This window comes from Gambusia affinis, linkage group LG09 (assembly GCF_019740435.1).
Source record: "Gambusia affinis linkage group LG09, SWU_Gaff_1.0, whole genome shotgun sequence".
NCBI classification, from domain to species: domain Eukaryota; kingdom Metazoa; phylum Chordata; class Actinopteri; order Cyprinodontiformes; family Poeciliidae; genus Gambusia; species Gambusia affinis.
The window spans coordinates 11,956,438-11,962,882 of record NC_057876.1 but is presented as its reverse complement, the minus strand read 5'-3'; positions in this window follow the sequence as shown (position 1 = coordinate 11,962,882).

The following is a 6,445-nucleotide window of genomic DNA, read 5'->3' as shown; positions in this document are numbered from 1 at the left end:
GATGCAGTGTCCTCCAGTATTTCATCACCTGAGCTATACTCTGCACTCCTCTTATGATTTATATTACCCCATGGCCCCGCAGCGCACACCACAGTGCTTCAGTGTAGCTGAGCAGTAGCCCTTGGAGGTGATTTATGAGCCATGGCATTTCCGGTCAGAACATCTTAATTGAGCCTGGATATTGTTCAGTGCAGTCCTTGAGAAAGGGATAAGGTAATGAGGGGGCGGGGGGATAAGAAGGAAGACAATTTGGCCTGCTTGCACCTCCCAAGAGGACACATTTTATTTTAAAAGAAAAAGCACTCCATGCACATTTTTTTTTTTGCCAATGCTGTGGAGCTTCAGCTGCAAGCTGGCTTCTCTTCATTATTTTGTGCAGCTCATAATCCACTGGTGGGTTGTTTGCCACAGAGGGAGCTCAGGTAAGCCTGAGTAAGCAGCACTTCGATTGCTCTTGCTCTGCCCTCCAACAGCCTCTGCCTACTCTGGGTCGGTAAAAGCTCTGCAGCTGGATCTGAAAGGTTCGCTGACTGCACGCTACAAGGTATGAATGAGGTATCTAAGCTGTATTGAACGGCGCTGGTAACACAAACAGCAGCTGTGATGCTGACAGAGGCTGTCTAAAGAGCTTAATGATGGCGCGTGCATCGCTGGACCTCGGTACTGGCGCCAGAACAAGAGCCGAGGGAGAAAATACAACTGGCGCCGTTGGACTGCCTAAGTAGACGCACAATGGACTAGCTGCCTGCTGCAGTCAGCATTATTGACTGACATCTGTCATTGCAGAGAGTATGAGAAATTGGTGTGTGCATGTGCGCCTGTAATAATGGGAACAGCACAGCGTAAAGAACCCATGGAAACATCAGACTCTTACTGAGTCTTGCACAAACGTTTCGCTACCTTTTGCATACGGCCAAAAATCCTAATGCGGTTTCTGTGTATTTGACTTGACGGTCAAAACCCAAAGAGGGTGTAAAATAGTAAAAGTTATAGGGCATGGCATTTGATATTGAGTCCTCTTTAATGCTTGGGAAATTATTTTACTCCTTTAAATACTTACAGGGTAGTAGATATTTTCTTAAGGTTATTTCCTGACCCTCTGATTTACTTGAACTCCTTTTTATTCTCATTTTCCATTTTTGGAAAGAATGGAAACATACCAGAGAAACAAGAAGCCTTGCATTAGAAATTGCAAGTTTTTACTTTATATCTTAACGGGTTTTAAAGGTGCTCACTCCTTAAAATTTAAGTGTAAAATCTAACTACTGCAATAGAGAAAGATATTGATTTTGTAGCTCTTCATATATTTTTCAGAGAGGGGCAACAACAGAACAAGATAAAGAATTAAAAAGACAAAAGGTTTGACTGAATAAAACCACTCTTATGAAAGTGAAATGATGCATGCTTTAAAACCTAACAGAATTTAAACCAACTTTTTATTGGACTCTATAAATTATTTTCCAATATTTAATGCAAATAATTTCATCTCCCAATATCTACATATCAGATGTCTTGTGCTTTAAAATTTTATAGTCTATTTCTAGTTTACAGAGCCTTCAGGGTTTATGGCTAAAATAGAAAAATTAATATTTCAGTGAAATAACGACTCTTTTTGCATCAATGTAAACTGCTATGCTGTAATTTTTGTGCAACAATTTCTTGTTCCTTCAAATTTTTGACATTTCCTTCAAAATTTCCTTCAGTGTTTAAAGGGATAGTTAACAATTTTTGAGGTCATGTTAATTAGTTATAAGCTGTTCCTTTTTAATCTTCATTTTCAGTCTGCAGTTGTCAAAATACTGCAGACAAGACAAACTGCATTAAAATTTTTAATAGGGCCTCACCTCAAGAATCCTGAACTATCCCCTTTAGGCCTTTAAAAACAACTTTAAGTATTGTTGGGAGGTTTGTTTTACTTGCAGACCATAACAGACACTAGTTGGTCATAAAGCAGAGAGACGACTGTAGGATCTCTTTTTTTATGCTTCTTTTCTAAGTTTCACCTCCAGAGTTTTACAGGGGTTATAAAGCTGACTTTCACCCTCGTTTTGTCACTTCTGCGCTTTTGTTGCATTTAAAATATGCTCCCCTGGTAGTTTCCCACACTTGACGTGGCAGAATAAGGCCAGTTGAGACCCTAAAAGTGCTCCTCAGTCTCCTATTTTTGTCACTGTAGTTTCTGCAGGAATGTGGGGTTTAACTTAGACGCAGCAGAACATCGAACGGAAAGAAAAACTGGAGATGTAGCTGTTTTAGTTGGTATCAAATGTTAATTGACAGAACATCAATTGGCAAACATAGCCCAAGAGGGGTGATGATATGGAGTAAATGCTGTGTTTCTTTTTTGCAGTCAGCTCAACGAGCTGCTGAGTAGGGAGAACAACAGCATTTGATCGTTGATCCTTTTTCTAGACAACACTGTGGCACAATCAGGGGAATTCCTTTTTTCTTTCTCCCCGCTTACCTCTGTGGAGAAATATGTGAATCACAAACATGCAAATGGAGGACTGTAAACATTCAAAGTGTCTTTAAATATTTTTCACTCTCTTCCTGTGAGATGTCATTCATCTAAAATTAGAAGAGTGAGCAGAGAGATGTGTTGGCTCCGGATATTTTTGTGTACGTGCAACAAGAGCTGTCCAAGTAAACACTTCAGAAGAACGAGTTAAATTACTTAATGTGAATTCTTTATACCACATGTCAGCGCTGTCAGAAACCATCGCCTGCCTACCGATGTGTGGAAAAAAACTAGGACATTCACACATTGATCTCAGATTTCAGTTTTCATTTGTCTCAGCAAGAATGTAATTTAATTCTTCCTAGCAACAGAAATAAACTTTATTTTAGTCATTACATGAAATATGTAACACTGATTTTTTCTTGTCTTTTTCTTGTGGTCAACTCTACAGTGGAGAGCTGGATGGCTTCTGCTGCAGCAAAAACACACCCAAACCATAAGACATCCACCTCCGTGCTTCACAGTTGGTATGAGGGTTATTTCATCAAATTCTCTATATAGTTTGTGCCACATGTATCTTCTGTTCTGGTCTCCAAACAATTCAGTTTTAGACTCATCAGCCTGAAAAATTGGTCCTAATCTGTGTTGTCAAATTCAGCATGTCCTTCATGATTTTCTCATTAAGCAAAGTTTACCTTCCTGCATACATTTGTCTTGTATTTTGACTTCAGAAATAGCCTTAACTTCAGTTACTTATATCACTTACAGCAGTGGTCCCCAAAGATTACAGTAAATTACAGCAAACCAGGATGATTCTCTGATAAAATGCAGCCAATGTGATGCAGCTTTGTTTTAAGACGGATGCCCAAGTGTGATAACCATGCTTTGTTGACAGAAATGTTTGAAATAGAAGGTTTTTATTGTTGATCTATACTCCAGGAACTTCTCAGTTAAAACTGATTTTAGATATTGTTCTGCATTGACATGTTAACCTCCAGTCTAGGGTGTCCTCATTTTTTTTTTACGACATTCTTTCAAGGTGAAGAAATGCCAGTCCTCTTTGTCTCAGACTGAGGAGAAAAAAAGAATAATTAAGGATAATTTCTGCTAAGCCTTCTTGAATGCAGCGCTTAATCTCATAATAAATCCTATTTGTTTGGGCTTACACCACACTTCTATGTTATCAGGTCTGAATGGCAATCCTGTTTTGATTGCCTAATATCAAATAAACAGGAATACTTTCCCTTCTGTGAGCTCAGTTTCTATTACAGGGCTGTCAGAGCAGTGTCACTGTCCAGACAGATGCTGTGTGTTGCTTGGCCTTCAGTCAGAGAGCTGAGGCCAATGAGCAGCGACGGTGAAGCTTTTCCATGGCAGATTTTCCGTTGCTTTGCATCCTCAAGGAGGATGTCGGTAATCGACCGCCTATAAAGACTGCAGCGCCCGTGCCAGGATCTGAGGAAATTGATCTGAAAGGAAGGCAGAGTGCCCAAATGGATAAGTAAGTTCAGGTGGTTCTGTGCTACGGGTCAGCAAGGTCGTGTGAGTCAGGCCGCACAACGCCCGGCTGCTCTGAGATGCTGTTAAAATTTGATATGTTAATCTAAATGAATTGATTTTCAGCACTGGCTGCAGCGTTGGATGTCAGCGGATACGCAATCAGGTGCAGAGAGACTCTGAATTTGTTCCTGGACTGAAAGAAAAAAGGACAAGAGCTGCTTTTCAGAAACGACACTGTAATTTAAGATTCTGCTCAAATATCTAGCCGAATTTTACTGTTTTACTTCATTGCTGCCTCACTGAACCTTACAATGGAGCCTGTTAATCACAATACTGAAGGGAACTTTTAAATGATAAAATATGGTGACATTAATAACAGAAATAAGATATAATCTGCATTTGTATGTTCATTAATGCGTACAAAACCCTTTTTGACACAGTCAGAGCCTCCGTAGGCAGTCCTTCATTAAACTCAATCTGTGTTAAAACACACTGGCTCTCAAAAGTGTACTCACCTTTTAAATAGACTTCTGTGACGTGAAACCACAAACCGTCTTAAGACTTTTTCTGCACTTGACGCGACTAATATTCTGTTTCTCCGACAAGGTTTTCGTAAATCTTAGCCAGACCAAAATCCAAGAGTTTTTCCAAAAACCTGAGAAATGGTATTGGTTATTTTCAAGTTGCAAAACTAATGAAAGAGGACTAAAAACTTAAATTTTTGCTTCTTTGTACAACTTTTGTTGTTCATGTATTGTTATTTTGCTCATAGCAGTTAGTCTGGTCAACTCCAACCTCAAACAGATTTTTTTTTTTTGTTTATTTTATTTTTATTTTATTTACAGTAGGAAACCAGACGCCTTTCTCTGAGGTACAGACTGATTCGGTTTGCAGGTATGCCTCACAGCAAGAGAAATGCTGAATGTGCGCTACGTTTTCTCTTAAAACCAGATTATTGCTTTCTGCATTTAGAACAAAAACCACAAGCCCTGACACAGCTTCTTTTTCCTTGAAACTTGTGCTGGAGGACACTTGAGCCCCCATGAGAGAAGCAGGTCTTCATCTATCATCTCAGGAGCTGTTTTTGGGATTGCAGTGATGCAGCGCCCAATCGGAGCTTCTCGCGGATGCAATGTGGGAACACTGCAGAAATCTGTTGGCTAAAAATAGTGCTCTCTGTGTGCGCAATGGTTTTTCTTCCTCTTTCCTTGAGGTCCTCTTGAGAGGATGAAGTGCATATTTAAAATGTCAACAAGAGCGGATCTATTTCGCTACTTAAACGGAGTGAAGGGTTTGCTGGCGACTGGGCAGGAACCCTGGATTAATGTTCAGACAAATTTCTTGCTTGCAGAAAACACTGAAGTCATATTGAATCAAAAATGTATTTTAACAATGTGTGCTTTCACATTTTCATTAGCACACACCTAATAATTAAGCACTTGCACTAAGCAGGGATTAAGAAATGTATATGTGAGCAGGAAAATCTAAAGTGTTTTGGTGAAAACTAAACCGCTGCGTGGGCGAAATACACCAGAGTGTGTGACAGCGACACCAAAAAAGATGACAATTTTATCCATGACAAAAAGAAAAAAAAAGAAATAGTATGGCAACCAACGGATTATCCTGCATCATCAAGTTCAGTCACAGGCAGAAATTTCACAGCTGGCAGGTCCCTCCATGCGTGCTGTCAAAATGTTTCTGCAGAGGCACAAAGAACAAAAAGAGAGTTCTAGAAACAGAGCAGTGCGAGCTAAGAAAACTTCACATGCAGAAAAAGAAAGGCCTTTTCTGGCCAGTGGTGCCATTAGCCGGAGCAGAGATCTGAAAGGAGGCAGCAGGTGCTCCGGGCTGATGAGCACAAAAATTACAATATTTGAATCTGATAGAAGGCAATCCATGGCGGAGAGGCGGAAGGAGCTGTGAAAAAATGACGGGAATGGAGGTGGCAGTTTCACACAGACATGTTTCTGGTTTCCAACAAATGGAGCAGGGCGCTGGGTCTTCAGATCTCAGAAGCACAAGCTGACACTTGTCTGTCAATGATTGGTCATCATTCTGCAGTGGTACAAAGACCGAAATGCAAAGAGGGAGGGATGGAAAGCAAATTTCTGACACGCAGAACAAAGAGAAGTACATCTAGAGATGATGGAGTCAGTCTGACATTAAACACAGACAAATAGGAAAATTAGATTTGTCCACATTAGTTTCGGTTTTGTTTTTTCATCATTTTGCTTTTCACGTCCAGCACTTGTTATTTCACATTTGCTGTCATATCTAAGTAAATACATTTCTTCTGCAGAAATACAATCACTTTAAATGCTGTGAAAAAAATATCTTCTCTTTACAGATTTATTCTAATTAAACTTTTTGTCACACTAAAATCCTTCAGATATTCAAGCAAATACCAACTCCTCCCTCACTTCTCTCTTCAAATCGCTCAAATTCAACCTTTCCAATAACACAAAGACTTTAATGACTTCATTTGAA